Genomic DNA, 15,003 nt, shown 5'->3' with positions numbered 1-15,003 from the left:
GCTCACGTATGTATGAACGATGAATGAACTTTGAGAGAATGCAGGGAATGAAAATGAAAAGGGTACTTCATTAGATAAAATAAAGAGCCCTTATATTGCCTTACACATACATTAACGTGGGAGTAAAAAAATAATAAAAGCTAAACTTTGGCCTAAAGAATCGGAAGATAGACCGGATTGAGTGACCCGTACATGACCCGACCTTCAAGATTATACACATTTTGAAGTAATTTCATTACTTAACTTATAATCACCTTATTTTTCTTTATTTGTAAATTAATTTCATGTCTTAAATGGGCAGATATTTTATCTTCGTTTGCGCTGTATGTGATGATGAACTATTTAACTGATGTTTGGAACGTAAGCATTGCACACGCTGCTGGTATCATAAACATTTTTAATGGAATCACATCGGCTTTGGCCATTGTGTTGGTGTTTTTCGCTGATGCCTTCTTGGGTGCCTTCTATATGCTTGTATTCTCTAGCATTGCCTACACTATCGTAAGCGTGTGCAATTTCTTTCTACAATACTAAAAATAAAAGAGTAAACTGTGGTTTTCATCCCTGTGGTTTGTCTAAATATGCGGTTTTAGTCCAATAGTTTAAAATTTGAGATTTTCATCCCTGAGGTTTCATTTCACTTGCAATTAAGCCTGACCCCACTAACCTCGTTAAGTCTGGTCGTTATACCCATTAGCGTGCCCCTTACGTGAGGGGCAGTTTTGTCATTTTTCTCCTCAAATAAACCCGACCCTAATTCGCAAGCCCCCCCTCACATGAGGGGTTGGGGTGTATTTTGGGAGAAACAAAAGGACAAAATTGCCCCTCACGTGAGGGGCACACAAATGAGTTTAACGACCAAACTTAACGGGGTTAGTGGGGTCGGGTTTAATTACAAGTGAAATGAAACAACAGGGACGAAAATCGCAAATTTGAAACTACTGGACTAAAACCGTAGATTTAGACAAACCACATGGATGAAAACCGTAGTCCCCTCCAAATAAAACAATGAAACTATATATATATATATATATATTTGTGCAGGGAATAGGTTTATTGTCCTTGTCTACGCCATCCTTCTTTGGCCCATGTAACCACTACAAGGAGGAATGTATTGGACAAATACATAAAGTCCTGTTTTTTGCTGCCTTACCGTTAATATCAGTCGGAATGGCCGGTCATGCAGTCTCGTTAACATCCGATCTACAAAAGGAAGCTCAGGCTCAATCTGAGACTGTACAAAAGGAAGCTCAGGCTCAATCTGAGACTGAGAGTGAAGATGAAAACTATCTGTATTTGATATTGAGACCTGTAATCATAAGTACTGGAGGTATTGCACTACCATATATAAAGCCATGGTCAATCCGATTTGGGATTCCAGCTATATGTACCTTGGCAGCAATCGCGTTGTTCTTAATTAGAGCTCCTAGGTATAAACATAATAAGCCAGAGGGGAGTCCTTTAACAATTGCTCTTAGAGTTTTTGTAGCTGCTGCTACTAAAGGCTTTCAACAAGTAAAAAATTTTACAGAGTACTACAATGACGATGATATTCGGTTCTCCGGCAGCCTCAGGTTAGTTTTATATATTATTTGATCTTTAAGTTTGCAGTCACTCAATACATGACACATAAACTAACATATACAGATTTTGTTGCATATATGCAGTTGTTTAGACAGGGCTGCTTTCAGGTTTCCTGATCAGGCACGATCAAAAAGCTGGACACTGTGTAGCATGCGTGAAGTAGAAGACACCAAGACCGGTATTCATATGGTTCCGATGTTACTAACGTTCATTGGGACCGGCCTGGTGCTTTCGTTAGGAAACACGTATTTTCTTGAGCAAGCTAATCACATGGACCATAAACTTGGAAAAATAAAGATCCAGATTCCTGTCTTTTAAGTTTTTTATAAAATCTCCGCCAGCGTATTTAGTGGTTTTTACAAGTGTGCTCCAATACAAAGAAAATCTTATACACTATTTGGGATGGCAACAGGTATTGTTCTTTCCGTATTATGTTGCGTTACTGCTGCGATAGTGGAAACTCAGAGACAACATGTGATTAGGAATCATGGGTTGCTACCAATGAGCGTATTTCGTCTGCTTCCACAGTTTCTACTTCTTGGAGCAGAATTTATTCAGATGCCAGCTTCCTGATCAATCCATTTACAGATATTTATTACATTTCCAAAGGTTTGTCTTAGGACTAGGAAGTATGGCTAGTGTTTTATTGGTCTATGTTGCTGGGAAGGTGAGTGAGACAAACAACAATCCCAACTGGTTTCAGCATACATCAAATAAAAGCCGATTGGATGGATATCATTGGACTTTGGCGGGGCTAAGCACGGTTAATCTTGTCATCTTCGGTTTAGTCGCATCTTCCCGTACATGGCATGATGTTGAATCAGAAGGCGGATAAATGCTAGCTAGAAGGTTTTGAAGATTGACATGTAATGTTGTATTTGAAATCATTTTAGATTTAGAACCTTATATGTTACCAGTTTATTTGGGTTGGAACTCTACATCATTCTACCTTTTATTGTTCACTTAATTAATTCGATGTGTCATACATTATTCAGATTACTTGTTAAACTTGCTTTTGGAGCAACTCTATCCAGCTATGTGATGGTTTGGCAATGTTAAATACACAAGTGTTATAATTAATTATAAAAAAAAAAATTAGTTTGAGACCCTGATACTATACGGGTAATTCATGAAAATACAGTATTTAATGAATAACTAATGTATAATAAACAATAAATCTATCAAACACAGTTAATATACAATCATTGTTCAATAGTCTTTATAAGAATTTTAAAATAAACAATACATTTTTATTCTAAAGAGTTTTTAGTTTTTACTTTTTTTTAGCACAAATTAAATAATCAAAAAACAAGAAAATACCCTTAAAATTTTAATCAATACGCTTTCTCAAAAGAGTTATAAATAACAAATGTTTTAGTTCGCAGCAGTATACTATATTATTTGAGAAGCATATCATTGTAATTAAAACCATGAAGGAGCTGTATGATGAAATGTTTGAGTCACAAAGTGAAGAACTTAGCAATTTGAAGAAGAAACTTAAAAGCAATTCTTAAGGGTCTTGATAGCAGCGCTGATTAAGAAGGAAGATGAGGATGACAATGACAATGACATTGACCATAATAGTGATGGTGGTAGTGAAATGAAATATGATGAAAATAATGATAGTGAAGAAGATGATAGTAATGAAGAGAATGATTAAGAAAGATGACACGAATGATGATGTTGACAATGATGATAACAGTAGTGATGATGATAATGGCGATGGGAATGGTGGAGGTGATGATGGTAAGGGTGATGAAGGTGGCACTAGTGGTAATTGTCACAGCCCCCAACCCCTATACCCCGGGAGGGGAGCCGCGAACGTTGAGTGATGGTATCGGTGTTTATTAAAATAATTTGCAGCGGAATATCTTAACAGAACCGTAGTTAGGAAAAATGATCAGAGTTGTAAAAACACCATAATTCTTCATAATACAAACATAAGTTTTATAGGGATAAACCCTAATTTACAAAACACGTTTCTTTATTCTGGTGACAAGCCACTTATTAAGCTGGAAGCCCGCAGGCATCATTCCTTTGTCTCTAACAAGTCACCTGAAACATGTTTAAAAATATTTGATCAACAAGAAATACTAGTGAGTACATTCATTTATAAATGACACATTTTACAGTTACACATTAAGATGTTTACATCTGCCTGCTTACAAATTACCGAAAGGTACTTGTCACTCGACCGTATCTGTGACCGTGGTCATACTACTTGTTGGCTAACACTTGTCCAATAAGTAACGTGTAATAGCCCAGTAGGCAAGCCTTGTATACAAAATCTCACAATACCAGTAGTAACCATCCCGTAAGTCTACAGAGACTTAATCATTGTAATGTAGTTTAAATCCTTTGAAAATATTTAAACTATCCGTCATGAGTTTGATGGTTTTGGAAAAGCATCATGACAGTGTTGGAAAATCAATTGTCTCACGCAAATGTGAGTAAAAATTCGAATGTCTCACCTTGCAAGTTTATATTTAACAAGCCTTCTAATGTTAAGCACAATGTAGCATATCTATATTAGTATAAACCCATAATTATAACGATAATCACGAGACATGAAACTTTACACGATGGCACAATGTCATACCTTGTTAAGGTTGAGCTTTTGGATTCGTGATATAAGTTCCTTTCGATCGGAGAGGTACCGTTACAACTACTCGGGTATAATACCAGCTTTAAGAACCATAAGAGAGAAAATATGAAATTTTTGAACGAGTTGTGAAGTCCAGATTTCAGCCCTATTTATACTTGAAATTGAGCATCTTCGCGTATCGCGAAGGAATCTTTCGCGTATCGCGAAGTTGCAGTAGGGTTGTCGAGTCAGCCCTAGCTATGCCACGTGGCTCGACACGTTGCATACTTCTTCGCGTATCGCGAAGGTGCAAAAATACTAAGGCGGCTCGCGGCGATGAGAGCGTGCGAAGTGCGCCATCAAAGCGCCACATTGCGCCCATCGCACTTCGCCCGAGCTCGTGCCCGAGCCCGAGCCTGAGCCCATGCCCGTGCGTGTCGGGTGCTTCGCACCCTCCGCTAGGACTACTAGGTGTGATTTGGCACATAATAATATCTATTTCACACCCTCCGCTAGGACTACTGAGCTGACTTTGTTAATCTATCCACAATCACCCAGATTGTGTCATTACCTCTTCTCGTTGTAGGTAATTTAGTAACAAAATCCATTGTTATTAATTTCCATTTCCATTCTGGCATTTCTAATTGTTGAAGTAATCCCGATGGTTTTTGATGTTCAGCTTTAACTTGCGAACAAGTTATACATTTCGAAACATAAATAGCTACATCCTTTTTCATTCCTATCCACCAATAGGTTTTCTTTAAATCTTGATACATTTTATCTTTTCCGGGATGCATCGTATACTTGGATTTATGAGCTTATTCGAGAATCCTTTCTCGTAAATTTCCAATGATTGGTATCCAAATTCTATTCCCCATTCGGAGGATCTCATCATTTTCTTTGGTCAATTGTACCATTTCTTTTTTCATCAGCAATGTTATTTCCTTCCATTGCTTGTTTTTGAGCATTTTTCACTTCATCAATTAAATTGATTTGAAGTTCTAATCTTAGAGCTCGTACTCTTTTAGGTTTATCGTGTTCTTTTCTGCTTAATGCATCGGCTACTACATTCGCCTTTCCTTCACGATATTGGATTTCACAATCATAGTCGCTAAGAATTTCCATCCAGCGTCTTTGCCTCATGTTAAGCTCCTTTTGCCTAAATATATACTTTAAACTTTTATGATATGTGAATACAGTAAACTTACTGCCATACAAATAATGTCTCTAGATTTTTAGGGCAAAAATTATTGCTCCCAATTCTAAATCATGTGTTGTGTAATTCTCTTCATGCTTCTTCAATTGTCTGGATGCATAAGCAATAACTTTTTCACGTTGCATTAATACACATCCTAATCCTGACTTCGAAGTATCACAACAAACTGTGAAATCTTCAGTTCCTTCTGGTAAAGCAAGTATTGGGGCATTTGTTAATTTTTGTTTCAAAGTTACAAAAGCTTCTTCTTGCTTATATCCCCATTCAAACTTAACATTTTTACATGTTAACTTTGTTAACGGAACTGCTTTTCGGGAAAAGTTTTGAATGAAGCGTCTATAATATCCTGCTAATCCCAAGAAACTTCAAATTTCTGTAGGAGTTTTAGGAATTTCCCATTTAATGATCGCTTCTATTTTGGCAGGGTCCACATGAATACCTTTTTGATTAATCAAGTGACCTAGAAATTGCATTTCTTGTAACCAAAACTCACACTTTGAGAATTTAGCATAAAGCTTCTCTTTTCTCAATAGTGTTAAAAGTGTATGAAGATGTTTGACATGATCATCACTAGTTTTGGAATAAATAAGTATATTGTCTATAAAAACAATCACAAATTTATCCAAATACGGTTTACATATCCGATTCATCATATCCATGAATGTAGCTGGTGCATTGGTTAAACCAAACGGCATAACTGTAAACTCGTAGTGACCATATCTAATTCTAAAAGCAATTTTAGGAATGTCTTCTTCCTGTACCTTTAATTGATAGTATCCTGAGCATAAATCGATCTTTGAAAAATATCGAGCTCCTTAAGTTGATCAAATAGATAATCAATTCTCGGTAAGGGATACCGATTCTTAATTGTGACCTTGTTTAATTCTCTATAATCGATACACATACGCATCGATCCATCTTTCTTTTTAACAAACAGCACTGGTGCTCCCCAGGGTGATGAGCTTGGTTGTATAAAACCTTTTTCTAGCAAATCGTCTAATTGCCTTTTCAATTCTAACATTTCTGTTGGCGCTAAGCGATACGGTGCTTTAGCAATTGGTGATGTTCCTAGGATCACATGAATTCTGAATTCTACTTCACGATCAGGCGGTTGTCCCGGTAAATCTTCTGGAAAAACATCAGAATATTCTGATACTACTGCAATTTCTTTTAGCTCCCTTCCTATGGCGCTAATGATTACAGAAATCATATATACTATACCCTGCTTTGTTAAGTAATTTGCCGCTTTCATTATCGATATAAACTTCGTAGGTCTAAGAACTTTGTCTCCTTGAATTGTAATACTCTCTCCTGTTGGCGTACGAATCTCAACAGAATTCTTATTACATAGGATTCGAGCATGATTGGCTGCTAATCAGTCCAATCCTAATATAACATCAAATCCGACCAAATTCATTGGAAGCAAATTTGCTTTAAACTTGTGACCTAATAAATTTATATTCTCTCCTTGAAGTAATTCATGAATATAAGTGGAATTTCCGTCTGCTTTTTTTACTATGCAAACTTGTTTAAGTTTGGTTAATGGTTGGTTTAAGACTTGACAAAAATTCTTGTTTATGAAACTTTGATTTGCTCCGGAAACAAATAGTACTTTAGCGTAAAAGTCATTAATAAGAAACGTACCCGCAATGACGTCCAGAGTCATTGCTGCCTCTTGTGCAGTAAGCTGAATAGCTCGTGCATTCCTCTTAGGTCCATCTGTATTCATAGCTTTGTTGTCAGACACCTTTATCAACTTGGGATATTCTGGACGGATTTGGCCAGGTTCTCCGCAATTATAGCAAACATGGGTTTCTTTTCTTCTACACTCTTCATCCGTATGACCATCCATCTTGCAATAGTTGCAGAATTTAGTCTTTTTAAAAGCACATCTTCCTGAATGCCTCTTTCTGCAGACTTTACAGAAAGGCTGAGCATAGGATTGCCCTGTCCCTTTCTTTCGGAATTCTTGAGAAATCTTCTGGGCTAAATCCTTCCTTTTGTTTTCTTCCTGTGTTCGGATTAATCCGTCTGTCATGGTATTGGCTAGTTCAACTGCTTCCTCAATAGTCTGAGGTCTAGCTGATTTTATCAGATCACGGATTTCACTTACTAATCCCCAAATATAACGAGAAATTAGTACTGTTTCCGGCGAAGCCAGAGCCGGTACCATTCTTGCATATTCAAAGAATTTTGTCGTATACTCACTACATTTCACACCTTCCATCTTGTGGTTCAAGAACATAGTAGCAATCTTTTCTCTTTCATGTGGAGGACAAAATTTTCTTTCTACTATTTCTTTGAATTTACCCCAGGTCATAATGTAAACTATGTTGCTTCCTTTTGCCTGGAGGACTGTATTCCACCATTCTAATGCTTCATTAATAAAGAGATTAGAAGCATACAATATCTTATCTTCTTCAGCACATTTACTAATTTTTATAACAGCTTCTGTCTTTTCTAACCAGCGTAGTGCTGAAATAGCTCCTTCATTTCCAGAAAATTCGATTGGCTTACAGGCCAAGAAATCCTTGTAAGTACAACCATTAGATTTTAACTTTTTAGGTTGTTTATTTTTATTTCCTCCATTCACACTATTACTAGCTTCAGTGTCAGATTTTCGTTTATTGGTCTCAGTTTTATCTCTAATGACGGTTACTGGTTGTCTAATAGCTGCAGAATTTTGTGGGATTGCTTCAGCAATTCTCTGAGCTATTATATTGTTTATAGCATTCATATTCAGAGCATTTTCTTGATTGGAATTTTCATGATTATTTTCACGGTTGTTAACAGAAACTTCATTTGACATCTGAATTTCAAAAAAGAAGGAATATTAATATCATAATTAAATAATAAAATAAGCAAGGTATTATCCACACATAAGCACAAAACATGTTAACACATAGGCACAGAATATGTCAAAATCGTCGAGCTTTGCGACATTTACTCTTTTTATATATATATTTATACATATGCGTCATTATATTCTATATCTAATCTATATATATATGTGGTGTGTGTCTAATAACCCTATAATAATGACCCTCACAACTAAGCTTTAATATTAAAACGAAAATCCTAAAACCACACACAACCGGCAAGTGTACCGATCGCAAGTAGTATAGACTTAGGAAGTCCGAGTATCGAACACGTGGACACGTTAGAACGCTAAAGATCACTAACCCTAGACAAGACCTACCTTAAAATAATATTATATTGATTTTTGATTTTTTTTAACTTAACTGAACTAACTGGATTAACTAACAAAACTTACCAAAAATAGAAAACTTAACGGAAAACTAACTGTGTTGACTTAAGATGGAGAAAAACGTCTACCTAGGTCTGAATCAAATTGTAGGCCTAACAAGCTAATGGATTGAATGATATATAGACACCGGTCCCTAAAGATGACACGACTAAGGAACGGTCGGGCTCACTGGATTACCTCTCGGTCTCACACAACAAACCCTAACTACTCAAAATAGCCTAAAACGACCAAACCGGGAAACAATTGCTAACGTGTTCTAATGCTAGATCACCTCTCGGTCTCACCAACACTCGACCCTAATGGTAATGAATACTACACAACCAAGGATAGAGGAACAATTCAACTTAAACCAAAATAGATCAACTAGTCGCTCAAACACCTAAACCTGACAAGAAACGAACTCGCTCTCGCGCAATCCTTATTCTAGCATGCAAAGGCAATGAGACAACCCTAACTTCCTATCACCTCTCGGTCTCAAAGAAGGTGTTTAACCGCTTTACTTAATCTAAATAATCACGCAACAAAACCCTACGGTGGTACCTACCGCAAACAAACCCTAAACACAAAGTCTAGAATCAAACAATGCACCGATCAATCAATACAAAACTAATCAACCGACACACGGGGTTTATGCAATGAATCACCAAATTTTCCAGCCCTTAAACACAACCTATTTCATGTCTAAATCAAACTTTACAATAACAATTAAGGTCTATTAATCAAACAATCCATAAAACTCATCAAAACCTAACAATTATCATCATTCCACGGTAGAACTAACAAGATTAGCCAAGCATATTAATTGGACAGCAGCAAACACTCAATAAAATCATCATAAAACTCATACCAACCATCTTAACAATCGTCCAACAATCAATCCTAATCATAAACAATTCATTCTCTCAAGTAATTGCAAAACAATTCAACAATTATGCAAGAAATTAAAAGTGTATGAACAATGAAAAAGAGGTAAGGATATGAGGTGTTCCGGGGCTGCTCTCGACTGTAAAAACAGTGGTGAATGATCCCGAGGCTTGATTCTTGCTTGTTCTTCATTCCCTAGCCATCACACGATCAAAACCCTAGCACACAAAAGCTTTTTCTTTCTTTTTTTTTGCTGGAAATTCCGATCAGCAGCTGTTGTGCTGCTGTTGGCTGCTGTCGTGCTGCTGTTGGCTGTTGCTGTGCTGCTGTTGATGCTGTTGTGCTGCTATTGCTTGCTGTTGATTGCTGCTAAATCCGACCAGCAGCCATATAGGCTGATTAGGGTTTTAATTTTTTTTATATAATATAATATAATATGGTCTTGGGCCTCCATGATGCATACGGGTCGGGCCTTGAGCTTTGTCTTGAACTTGTATGCGTAAAAGGCTCGTAGAATGCTCGAAAAGTCCCGGTTTTCTTCTTTCTTTCACCCAAAACCTACAAGATTAATAAATGTATGTAAAACCTATCTAAAACGAGTTAAAACATATAAAATATAATATAATACGTAGATAAAACGTGCAGAAAATACGAGTGTTTTACAACACATCAATATGCATTATTATATTTTATATATACACACCATATTTTTTTTACAAAGAGGGAATTACGGTAATAAACATATATATATATATTAGTTATATTATATATAGGGTTTTCTATCGTAAAATCTCCAGATTATGCTATCCCGGATGTTTCTCAGTCGGTTGGCGGTTTCATTAAGTTCTTCCTCGTAATGACGGAGTTGTGTGGTCAGCTCCGGTGTCATTGTGGGCTAGTTGGCAGTTTTCGGCTGAAATGGTGCGTACGGGTTTGTGGTCATTATGTGGAATTGCCAATCGTTTATCCACCATTCTTCAAACTGAGATTGGTTTATGAGGTCATCAGGGGAAAGTGGGTTTTCTTGGTTTTGATTTGGGTTGGTCGAGGTTCCTGCTCCCATGTTGTTAACTATTGGTTGGAAGAACTCACACTGATCTAGGCATTGGCCTAGCCTTTCTTCCATGGGAATTTCAGCGATGGGTTGTGTTGGAGGGGGTTGTGGTTCAGTTGGTGGTTGAATTTGTGGTTGTGGTTTTGGTACTGGAATCATAACTTTTCTTTTTTGTTTTCTCATTCCTTTTCTCCAGTCCATATATCGTCTTCTTCTTTTTGGTTTTGGTTGATTTGGCGTTGAAGTCGAGGACTGAGCAGTGAATACTATTGGTTCATTTAATTTTTCTTCAGTTGATGGGTTTGTGGTCTCCATATCTTCCGAATTGACCGATATATTCTCAAAAGCCTTTATAAGCTCACTCATGCTGTAAATCAAAAATAATAAAACAACGAACTCTAAAAGAAAATCATATAATTTGATTTTTACGTATGGTTAGAATCTTATTCATATGGTTAACACATAGATTAATACATTTATTTCCTAACAATTAATTAGGTATTGTTTAAATACATATATTGCTTAAACCAGTGGCTCTGATACCACTTCAGCTGTCACAGCCCCCGACCCCTATACCCTGAGAGGGGAGCCGCGAACGTTGAGTGATGGTATCGGTGTTTATTAAAATAATTTGCAGCAAAATATCTTAACAGAATCGTAGTTAGGAAAAATGATCAGAGTTGTAAAAACACCATAATTCTTATTTCATAAACTGGGATAAAAACCCGTTTTTATACAAACATAAGTTTTATAGGGATAAAACCCTAATTTACAAAACACGTTTCTTTATTCTGGTGACAAGCCACTTATTTAAGCTGGAAGCCCGCATGCATCATTCATGTGTCTCTAACAAGTCACCTGAAACATGTTTAAAAATATTTGATCAGCAGGAAATACTGGTGAGTACATTCATTTATAAATGACACATTTTACAGTTACATATTAAGATGTTTTTACATCTGCCTGCTTACAAATTACCGAAAGGTACTTGTCACTCGACCGTATCTGTGACTGTGGTCATACTACTTATTGGCTAACACTTGTCCCATAAGTAATGTGTAATAGCCCAATAGGCAAGCCTTGTATACAAAACCTCACAATACCAGTAGTAACCATCCCGTAAGTCTACAGAGACTTAATCACTGTAATGTAGTTTAACTCCTTTGAAAATATTTAAACTATCCGTCATGAGTTTGATGGTTTTGGAAAAGCATCATGATAGTGTTGGAAAATCAATTGTCTCACACAAATGTGAGTTATGCAAAAATGCGAATGTCTCACCTTGCAAGTTTATATTTAACAAGCCTTCTGATGTTAAGCACTTAGATTAAGCACAATGTAGTATATCTATATTAGTATAAACCCATAATTATAACGACTAAAACGAGACATGAAACTTTACACGATGGCACAATGTCATACCTTGTTAAGGTAGAGCTTTTGGATTCGTGATATAAGTTCCTTTCGATCGGAGAGGTACCGTTACAACTACTCGGATATAATACCAGCTTTAAGAACCATAAGAGAGAAAATATGAAATTTTTGAACGAGTTGTGAAGTCCAGATTTCAGCCCTATTTATACTTGAAATTGAGCATCTTCGCGTATCGCGAAGGTGTAAAAATACTAAGGCGGCTCGCGGCGATGCGAGCGTGCGAAGCGCGCCATCAAAGCGCCCATCGCACTTCGCCCGAGCCCGTGCGCGTCAGGTGCTTCGCACCCTCCGCTAGGACTACTGGGTGTGGCACATAAGAATATTATCATGTGAACTCTCTTCTTTATAAAGAGCTTTCAAGTTTTGTAATCTAGCGATGTGGGACAAGAGTTAGAAATCCTATTTATACCATGGTGGAAGCCTTCCATTTTCTTTCCTTCACCAATGTGGGATGGAATTTTCCTTTATATTTTCCATTCTTCCTTTTTATTTCTTCTCTTTTCTTTCTCATTTCTTCATTTCTTTCTTTGATTATTTTATTTCTTATTATGGTTTGTTATAGTAACAAGAGGAAAGCCACAATGATTGTACAGAAAGTTATGATGAGGATAAGAATAAAAAGTTTATAGCCGCTCTTAATTCTGAATTTGATCAAATATTTTGAGACATCCTTCATAGTTCAACCTCCATCTCTCCTCAAACAGCCTTGAATCGTTGTATTACAATGATCTAAATACATCGAATTTGATCTTAACCAAACAATATGTGGGCTTTGAGATTGAATATCCAATGGGCGAGCCAAATATCAGTATCAAACCACTAGAAGATGAACAAGTCATTGATGTTAAAAACCTTGATGAGTGGACAGAGATGTCACAAACTCCTATTGTACCTCCTGGTTTTGTGTCTATTGATGTACTGCCTCATGCCTTAAGTGTTGGTGATCAAGAGCAAGAACAAAGGTGAAAAGAAAATATTCTCAAACAAGGATTTTACTTTATTCAATTGAAATCAAATAGAGCTGCATACATAAAAGGGAAAGAACCTAGGCTTTTATAGCCATACAACCAAACGTAAATAAACTAAAAATAAAAAAAACCAGGAACATTACTAGGTCAAAGAATGACCAACGTATCTTATTCAAACTCAAAGACTTCGCAATTGTAACAAACTTCTAACTTAGCTTAATCCCTTGCATGTGCCTGATATATATGAATTATTTTTTAACACCTTCCCTTAATTCACATTCTTTAACTCCAAGTAAGTATCTAAAATACACAAACTTTGCTCTTGGAAGGGCCTTTGTTAAGACATCTACTACTTGATCATTAGTTCCACAATAGTCCATCTTGATCTGCATGTGCTCAACCATATCTCTAATAAAATGAAACTTCAATTCAATGTGATTAGACCTGCTGTGAAAGACCAGATTCTTTGATAAATATATTGCAGACTTGTTATCACAATAAATAGTTGTGGCACCTTCTTGTTTCCATCCTAGATAATCTAACACTCTTCTTAACTAAATAACTTGACATGTGGCACAAGTAGCAACCACATACTCAGCTTCCGTGCTTGACAAGGCCACTGTTGACTGCTTCTTTGCATTCCAAGTTATTTCACTTCCTCCAACTGTGAATGCTTGTGCTGAAACACTCTTTCTATCATCCATGCATCCAACCCAATCACTGTCTGAATACCCAACAAGTTCAACCTTCTTGCCACCTTAGACTTCTCATACCATAGACCAAACTTGTTAGTACCTTTCAAATACTTCATGATTCGTTTGACTGATCCCATATGCAATTTTGAGACAGACTGCATAAACCATGACACATAACTGACCGGAAAAGCTATATCCAGTCTAGTATGTGTAACGTACATCAATCCTCCCACCATACTTCTATACATAGTGGGATTTTCTTTGTCTGCCCCATTATCAGTCTGCAACTTATCATTAGGATTCATGGGAATACTTTCTTCATTGCAATTACTTATATCATGTTTCTTAAGCAGATCATCAACATACTTTTCTTGAGACACAAACACCCCTTGATCAGTTTGCTTGATTTCTAGCCACAGGAAGAAATGAAGAATCCCAAGATCAGTCATCTCAAAACTGATCATCATTCCTTGTTTAAATTCAGCGGCCAGCACATTGCATGAATTGGTATAGATAATATATATCATCTACATAAATGCATGCATAGATAATTTCATTATTACCAGTTCGTTCATTTGATGTACAATGTAGGCTCATTCTCACTTCTTTGATAACCATTGAGAGTAAAATAAGTATCAACTTGGCATACCAAGCCCTCAGGGCCTGCTTCAACCCATATAGAGCCTTATAAAGTATATACACATGGTCTTCTTTGCCTTCAATCACAAAACCTTCAGGTTGATGAACAAATATTTCTTCTTTAAGATTACCATTAAGAAAGGCTGATTTCCCATCTAGTTGGTACAATGACCAACCTAGATAGGCTGCAATAGATAAAATCAATCTTATTGTTTCAAACCTTCCTTTTGTGAATACACTTTTGCCACCAGTCTGGCCTTATACTTGATCACATCACCTTGATGATTCACTTTAGTCTTGTATAACCGTTTAACACCAATGACATTCCTGTTGACAGGAGGTGGAACAAGTTTCCAGGTGTTGTTATGGTTAATTGCATTCAATTATTCTTCCATAGCAGCCCGCCACTCCACCAATTTACAAGCATCAGTATAAGTATAAGGATCAGTGGTGGCTAAAGCAAATTGGCAGGAATGCATCACTTCTTCAAGGTTTCTGATCTTCAATGGCGTGGCACTAGAATCTGTTGGAGCAATTCAAGAACTAGCATTAGTTGGAGTGACAAATGAAGGAGATGGTACATCACTTTGATTTGAACTTTGACTAGGTTCAGAATTTGAAGGTGTATCATGAGCTGCTTCATCGTCTGACTGTTCTTCAGAATCATTTTCTAACAACTGATATGATTCATTAATCA

General features: G+C 36.7%; 1 pseudogene; it reads left to right on the top strand.

Annotated features, from left to right (window-relative positions):
• Window positions 1-285: 285 nt before the first annotated feature.
• On the top strand, window positions 286-2,419 carry LOC143548112 (protein NRT1/ PTR FAMILY 5.5-like; annotated as a pseudogene).
• Window positions 2,420-15,003: the final 12,584 nt, after the last annotated feature.

The sequence above is a fragment of the Bidens hawaiensis genome, unplaced genomic scaffold, assembly GCF_021521415.1.
Source record: "Bidens hawaiensis isolate Kalapana, Puna unplaced genomic scaffold, B.hawaiensis_p1.1 tig00014910_1, whole genome shotgun sequence".
NCBI classification, from domain to species: Eukaryota; Viridiplantae; Streptophyta; class Magnoliopsida; order Asterales; family Asteraceae; genus Bidens; species Bidens hawaiensis.
The sequence above is the reverse complement of the archived record's forward strand: the minus strand, read 5'-3'. Positions and strand labels throughout refer to the sequence as shown.